The sequence below is a fragment of the Lissotriton vulgaris genome, chromosome 7 (assembly GCF_964263255.1).
Source record: "Lissotriton vulgaris chromosome 7, aLisVul1.2, whole genome shotgun sequence".
NCBI classification, from domain to species: Eukaryota; Metazoa; Chordata; class Amphibia; order Caudata; family Salamandridae; genus Lissotriton; species Lissotriton vulgaris.
The window spans coordinates 697,813,528-697,822,383 of NC_141695.1; positions in this window are offsets into that span (position 1 = coordinate 697,813,528).

An 8,856-nucleotide genomic window follows, 5' to 3' on the forward strand; every position below is an offset into this window, starting at 1 on the left:
GTGGACAAACCAGGAAGTCACACGTGAGGTCTTTGAAATAGAAGACAGACCTGCAAAGATTACAACCAGAAAATTTAATTTCAAGCAGGAAACTTGTAAATTACCTTAAAACGCAGCATTTTGTTTTTAATGAGCTGAAAAAACAGTGAATAAATATAAACTCGAATTTCTTGTGACATTAAAAACAGTAAATGTAAATACTTTAAGTTTTCGTATTTGATTAAACACCGATATGATGAAATGCCAGACCCCAAATAGAGATAATTATTAATGTACTAAATCCAAATTTATTTTTGATGGCGAAGAGGTTATTATACCATTGTCAAATGGCCGAAATGTAAAACTATGGTGGAAACTGCCAGCGTTTGCACAGTAAACGCCTTTTAGCTCTTTTGAAATAGAGATACGTGTGCTGCACTACTTCGGCAAATGTACCGAAAGTGAGCACTAGAGGGCAGGCGTGTCGCCTATATGCAGAGTAAACACGATTGGAATATGGAGAATGAAGAATTTCCTAGCTAACTAGAAGGAAAGTTTCGATTCTACTAAACACTTGGAGGCGAGGATTATGCATATGATCCAGCAATCAAGGATCGATCATTTTCCAATAACATAGGCCCTTTACACTACCAAACTAATCCCTTCACGCTGAGGTTCAGTGTGATGCAGGTTTAAACTTAACTTACCAAAGTGCATTACAGAACCTGCATTTCTCCTCTTATAATTGTGGCGACGGACCTATAGTTGAAGAGTTGATCATGGTAATAATTATTTACTCATCTATACTACTTAATAACAGAATCAGTGTATAATTTTATGAATATTTTCGTAAATAATGTAAAATGTAACGCTCATCAAGTACAGTTACACGAATGCAAATCATAAATTGTCACAGAGAACAAAAGCAATGTAAAAGAACAAACTCATATCAATTAACATGTGCATTGAAAGAGTGGATAGGCGTAAAGAGAAAAGTTTCAGAGTCAAAATACATTTGCAAATGATTATGCAAATTCAGGAGTTTACCACCTCGGTAATCACCAATATGCGTTTGGAGCACCCAGACTGGGAGATAATCCTCATGGGCGACTTTAACTCAAATCTTTTACAAGTACCGGAGGACGAAGTTCACATCAACGCTGCAAATAAAATCTGGAACATCTTGCGGCAGGCAGTCCCTCAGGTAGTGAAGAAGGACAAGGAGGGTAAACAACTCATGTGGGACCTTGAAAACCTCGGTCTCTGAGCATTAAATGAAAGAACTAATCAAGACAACCCTCCCTCAATGACCTACATAGGCCACAACTCCTGTTCGGTACTGGACTATACATTTGTCACACTACCCCTGCTCAGTCAAAAACAAGACTTCCATATCATCTGTTCCTTGGACAGCGACCACTCTAAACAACATCTTGAGATCGCGACGGAAATACCCAAACTCGAACCAGCCCCCATGTTACCAGGCAACCTTACGACTATCAATCTGAAGCGGCTCAAGTAGACAAGTGTATCCATCCCACGAATAGCCAATGACGCAAAAAAACTATTAGAAGACCTCCTGACTGAGAATGCCCTGAGCCCAATCATTTGGAATAATTACTTGATGCAGCTTCCTAGGACCAACTCAAGCAACAAAACACAATCCTTTCCTAAATTTAAAAATGCATTTAACAGATCAGCACTGCCATTAAAGAGGCATTTGAAAAAACGTGTACGTCAAGCACGTGGACACACCCAAAACACCAGTGTCTGGTCAGCAGTACGCAAGGTCAGGACTCAATATAAGAAATTAATATGGACTGAAAAACAAAACCTCCAAAATGAGTTCTGGTCTAAATTACTGCATAACATCAAAAGAGCCGACTCGCGGGCTTTCTGGCTGCAAGTTAACTCTGTAAACCGGACAGCCCAACCAATAAGCATGCCCTGCATAACTGAATCGCAATGGTCTCAACACCTAACGGATACATTTTCAATCAATAGCCAGAGCGTAGCTACCATCTTGCCGTTAGAAGCAACAGATAACCCAGTGCGGGAAGTCACTGCCCCAGTCCATCAAGGGAACAGCGCAAAGGGTAATGGACCAATAGTATCATGGCCCAGGCATGGTGGCGAACAAAGTATTTTACAAATAATTGGGAAAAGCAGGCAAGACAGCGCCCCAGGTCCAAATGGCGTTCCACAAGCCATCTACAAGATGGATCCGCAGTACTGGGTTAGCAAATTCAACTTACTGTTTCGAACAGTAACTAACACAGGCGGTATTCCTGAGAGCTGGAGGGGAGCTATTATATCCCCAATCTACAAAGGCAGAGAGCGCAAGGATCCGAATAACTACCGCCTGATCGCCCTCCTTGACGCTGATTTAAAATATTACGCGTCACTGATATTAGCAGACCTGGCTGAATGGTCAGAAATGAACAGTAAAATACCACTGAACCAGACCGGCTTTCGGCGCGGCATGGGCACAACGACGAATGCCATGGCCCTATGCCTTATTGGCGAGAAAAGTCTACAGAACTCCCATGACCTTCACACCTGTTTTGTAGACTTCAAAGCGGCATTTGACCGTGTCAACATGCAAATGCTATGGGCAAAATTAAAACATCAGGGCCTACCGGACTCAATTCTCTTGCCCATTATTAACCTCTACACTGAAACCTGGATGCAGGTAAAAGTCGATAATGGGCGTCGTCTGACCAGGAAGATCTACACTGTTGATGGACTAAAGCAAGGATGCGTCCTGGCCCCACATCTATTTAATTTATTTATGAGCGACCTGGCAGAAGGCCTAGATAAGGTTAACGAGCATCCTCCCAAGTTAGGCACCCTTCGTCTAACGCATTTATCGTACGCGGATGATGTGGTACTGCTGAGCCAGACAAAAATTGGCCTTCAAAGTCTGCTAGACGACTTGTCTGCCTACACAAAAAGGAACCTGTTAACAATAAACATCAAGAAAACAAAGACAATGCTCATATCATGACGACGTAAAAATCTGCCAACCTTCCGAATAAACAACGATCAGCTGGAATCTGTCAATAACTATAAATATTTGGGGGTATACCTAGATAAGCATTTAAATTTCCTGGTGCATCTCAAAGGCATGGAAAGAAAGGGGGCCACATTATTGCACACCTTCACCAACTTGGCAGTTGAGTTAAAGGGCCCTCTTGTCTCCCCTCTGCTGATTGCAATGAAAGCCAAATTACTGCCTACAATAGCATACGGGAGTATTCTGCACCACGGGAAAAGCACCACCCTCCTGGATAAAATACAAACTAAAGTCTACAAACGGGTCTTCTTGTTACCGAATAATTCTTCCCCAGCGCAAGTCAGACTCGAATTTGGATTACAATCTCAAGTCTTACTGAAAAAATATGAGGCCATTAAATTCTGGTACATTGTCTGGAGGAACAAGGAGAACAAAATGAATGGTGCACTCTGGGGAGCGATCCAGACAAGCCCGAACTCTGAGTACTCAAAATACCTAAAGTTCTCATTAGAGGAAACTGAGCTCGGAGCACTGTGGGAAACCAAACTGCCAGTCCCTTCATTTAACCTGGTAGTCAAAAGGATTGCTAAGAAACACTCGTTCCTCAACGACAAAATAATTTTTAGTACCCGGACTCACGCTTGGATGACTATTAAATCGTACATAAAGCCCGCACCAGCACCTTACTTAGACACGGTATTCTCGTTGAACCTTAAACGTAAATTCCTCCACTTAAGGTTGGGCATTTTACCCACACGACTAGACCAACCTAGATGGAGACCACAAGTAACAACGGAATATGATCTTTGCGGTGCAGGCAACCAAGACTTTATACACATAGTCTGTATTTGCCCAGCTATGTATCACGGACGGCGGCACTGGCTTAAGGATAAACTCAACGAGCTAGGAGTCCGCACCTGCCGATCCACGATAGTCCAGACCTTATGTTCAGCCGACGCCCAGCTGATCTGTAGACTAGTAAAATTCTTAGATAGTTTTGTGGAAAAAACAAGGCACGCTGCCACTTTCCGGATCCCCATTGAGACTTAAGAACATTGTTGATAGATAAATCTGTACCGCAGTAAATTCTGCTGTGACCGGTAAAACTTTTCGCAACACAACATTTTTTCTTTTATCTCCTTTTCCTCACCTCTTCTTATTTATTTCCTTGTCAAAGTTTTAAAAGTTTGTTTTAAATGCTGTTGAATGCTACAAATTGTAATGGTTTTAATTAACCGAACAATAAAGAATTTACTTACTTATTAATTCAGGAGTTTATCTATATTAACCCACGTAAGGAGACATGGAAATCTACCCTCAGGCTTACGGGCAGTAGGCCACTCGAGAAGAAACAAGCAGCAAAGATGAAGACAGGAAACAGGAACAGGTAGGCCTCTATCAGGAAACAGCAAAGCGACGATCTCCTGCTAACTGACCAACACCTACTTCAACCATACCCCCCATGGCACCTCAATTATACCCTAAATCTAAACGTCCAACCCACATTTGTTTCAGTATTGGGAAAATCTCCAACTCCCATTGGTTAAGGACGGTGGTGTCTCTGTCACACCACTCTCAGCGTGATCACTTTATTCACTAACTTATTGTTTTATATTTTCAACATTTCAACAGATCCTTCTCAGGAAACAACTCTGAATGCAATCATATTACATATTCTACATGTTGCAAGTCTCTAGGCTTCCATTGTTTGCTTCTGTCATCTTGTGAAGGAAGTTGTATGCTTCCATTTGTTTATCAGTTTTATCTTTCTGCAACCTTGACAGACAGTCAGCACACCATGAAGGACAAACGTCATACTTTGCGTTCTCTCTTCATTCAGAGGTCAATTTGATTTATTTTTATTTTCATTAACCCAAACTGGCATGCAGAAAAGTAGGCCCATGCTCGCTTTCTACAAGACTCAAACAAAAATGTTGTTATTTTTATGAAGTATAATTTTTTTAAGCGCACCATCGCAGCATTGCACTAACCCATGCAAACCCATGTTATTCCGAACAGAATATTATTTATGTGGACAAAAGCAAGCAGCATTAGTCTTTTTATTTTATTCAAAGCCATATGAAAAATGCGGCCTAGTTTTCATGCATTAGTACACACTTTTTTGTTTTACACGCGCACAAAAGCATTTCCCCATGTTTTAGCATTTATTAATAAAAATCTTCACAGCACACTGTTAATGTATGTTACTGAGATTTTAATACAAGCATGTTTTATTTACACAAAACCCTGCTCCATCATATATTTAACTTCACTTTATTAATCCAGCTGCCTTCAAATAACATCTCAATAAAATAACAGCATTAAGAGAGTGTGCGTGTATGTGTGTGATTCCTCTTCTTTACTGGAGTAAGTTAACCTTTAACACATGCGCTACTCGAGTTTCTGATCCTTACCTACAGAAAGGAAAGGTGACCCACATTATCAAATTCTTTACAGTGACTTCTCACACCAACAGTTTAATCTTTGCATGAATGTATCCAGTATCACTTTTGCCCCAGACAACTATGAATGATAAATATTAGACCAAGGCAAAATTATGTTTCCAAAATCAATCAAACCATTTATCAGCATTACTAACAATCAAACAAATCATCTTACCGTTGGCAAGGAGATCGCTCCCTTTTATCTCCAGGTGGGATAATACTTGCCTCTGCATCCTTAATATAATGGAAACATTCCTTCTTTTTAGCTAACACATTTTTCATTCTATTTTGGGACTAGAGGCGAGGTTTATCCATGTTCAAAACTTACTTACCACCAAAGCTGCCCCATCCAAAATAGGTTTAAAGTAAAACTTCTTAAAAGTCAATTCTGATGACCAGTATTCAGCATTAATAATGTCTTCTAATCTGTCACCCACTTGGATGGCCTTAGACGCTATGGCCCACCTCATGGAGGGGGTCCCAAACCTTTGTACACTTACTACGGATTCCGCCATTGATGCACTTTACGCACCTGACAATGAATGGAGAGGATATAATAGCCTTGAAATGACTCCTCAGAGCAATCAGGAGTTGTCTTTCACCTGCCGGTCTAATTTCGGTTGTCATATCCTCTTATACCTTAATGCATTTTACCACACACAATTTTGGATTTTCACTAAAAGCAGGGTAGGATACCAACCTGGTATTCGCCTTTGTCCTCCGATAGATGGTAAATTTAACACCCTCCGGTTTGAAGACCGTAGCAGAGAAACCAGTGCCCTCACATCCGAACCTCCTGCATGAAACTAGGCACAACAAGGTAGCCAGCTTTGCAGAAAGGTATTTTCCGGAAAGGTACTGGTTATCCTGAAAACTCATGAGAAGCCTCAGAACCACATTCACGTCCCATAGGCTGGCATATCTAGGTTCCTGCGGCTTTGTGAATTTGGGGCCAGATGTAGGTAAGTAACATTTACCGAATCTTAATTACCGAAAATTACCGAATTTTACCGATTCGGTAATCAAGATTCGGTAAATGTGAGGGGTTAGTATGTAGGGAATCCAGATGTTCCCTTTTACCGAATCGGTAAAATTCGGTATTTACCGATTCGGTAAATACCGAATCGGTAAAGCCTATTGATTCCTATGGGCTTCAAAGCCCATAGGAATCAATAGGCTTTACCGATTCGGTATTTACCGAATCGGTAAATACCGAATTTCACAAGGGTGCAGGGGGTGTCACTTTGACACCCCCTGGCACCCCCTAAACAGGCGTGGGTGCCATGTGGCAGGCATACATGCCCTAAGGGCAGGTCTGCCTGTCACATGGCATAGGTGTGCATGCACACATGTGCATGCACACCGGAATCGGTATTTTACCATGAGGTTTTATTTCATGGTAAAATACCGATTCTGTAAGGCCTCTGGGACTCAGAAGAGTCCCACCTACATATGTAAAATACCGAATCGGTATGAATACCGATTCGGTATTTTACAGATTCGGGAAATATACCGAATCGGTAAACAAGGTCCCCCTACATCTCATTGACCCATTTACCGGTCGGTAACGGCCGAAATCGGCCGTTACCGACCGGTAAAGGCCACCTACATCGGGCCCTTAATTCCTTACATCAGCTAACATATCCATGGATGTTCTCCTACTGGAACGTTGTCAATAGTACTGTGGCCAGCAGAGATGGCGGACCTGAAAGAGTTCCTAGTATGATAGACCAGGCCTGATTGTGCCAGCTGCACCAAAAAAATTAGGATATGAGTAATCTCTGCTTCATCGGATCGAGGTGTCTCTCCACACACCAATGAAACCATTTTCTCCATGCCAATCGGTAGCTCTTGATGGTACCCATAGCGCATGCTTGTTGGATAAAGTTTGCAGCTTCTTCTGAAAGGTGGTTGTCTTTCTAGTGTCCCTGGAAACCCTCCATGCCATGAGGTCGAGATGGCTTGCAAAACTAGCAGATGGTGGCAACCCTGGGGAAACCGGAGGATCGATAGGAAGAAGGGCAACTCTATCAGAGGATCTCATGAAAGTTCCATCAGTTTTAGGAACCATGCCTGTAACTACCAGATCGGTGTCACTAATGCCAGTGATGCTTTTGGTCACCTGACCTCAGCCGCTAGTTTGGTAATTATCATGAAAGGTGGAAAGGCATAGGGTTGGCCCTCAACCAATCCTGGAGGAAAGTGTCCCCCACTCACATACATTGGTGATTGAAAATTCAGTCTGGACGTGAACAGATCCAAATCACATGGACCATATCTGACCATCAAGGCGAGGAAGATTCAGTGGTTCAGTTGCCAAAAGCTGCTGTCAGTGAAGTATTTGGCGTTCCAGTCTGTTACCCTATTCTGGATCCCTAGAAGGTACTCTGCCATCACCGAGATCTGTTTTTGCAGGCAACAATGTCAGAAGTCCTTCAATAGTCTGACTGGGCCCTTGAGCTAGTGCCTCCCAAGTGGTTGATATACTGGGCTTCTGACACATTGTCCATCCGCAGCAGGATGCAGTAGTAGATCTTGTCTCTGGTGAGGGAATTTATGTGAAGGTGCCAGCCAGGAGTTCCAGACTGTTGATGTACAACATCAGTTCCTCCTCCGTCCATCTGCTCACCATAGAGATGTTGCCACATCTGACTTCCCAGCCCTGATGGCTGGTTTCCGATTCTATGACCATGTCTGGTGTGGTTCCGAAAATTGCTCTGCCATACCAGGCCTCCACATGATCTATCCACCCCTTGAGTTCCGTCTTGAGGGCCCAGACAGCCGTTTGCTTGTTGGACAATGCAAAGTTCACACTGGCTGCCGAGAGGCATAGGCTCCTCCTTATTAAGATTGATGCCAAGTTGGGTGAGCTTGCTACCTCCAAAGCAGGATTCCGTAGCTCAAGGGAATCTCTTTGGTGAGTCCTTCGGCAAGGAGTTGAGCAAATTTGTCACTACTTTATACGCCTTAGATGAGGAGCAAATATCCATTAACCTCTTGGCTGCTTGAGTTCTTTTTCTGCTGTGCTGGACCACAATAGAAACGGGTGTGGTCATGACGAGCTCAGCTCGTCATAAGCACACGAGCACTGTGCTGCATGACGAGCTGAGCTCGTCATGAGCATTGATGGGGCAAAAAAGATTTTCCCCATAAAGGTTTTTGTGAGGACGGGACGAGGCCGGGGCCGCTCTTTCGGCTGGTCATTTCAACAAGGCTCCTCTGGATGCCAGTTCAGACTAAATAATGTCTGACACGATGGGCGCCAATGGACCTTCTCCCCCAACAGAGGCACAGGAAGAGGCAGAGCAAATTTGCCGGGAGGATTTACCGGTAAGCAATATCCTTTCTTTCCCTGGAAACCTATGAGGAAGAATCCTAAGGTTTGGTCACAGTTGGAAGAAAATCACCTCAGACCCA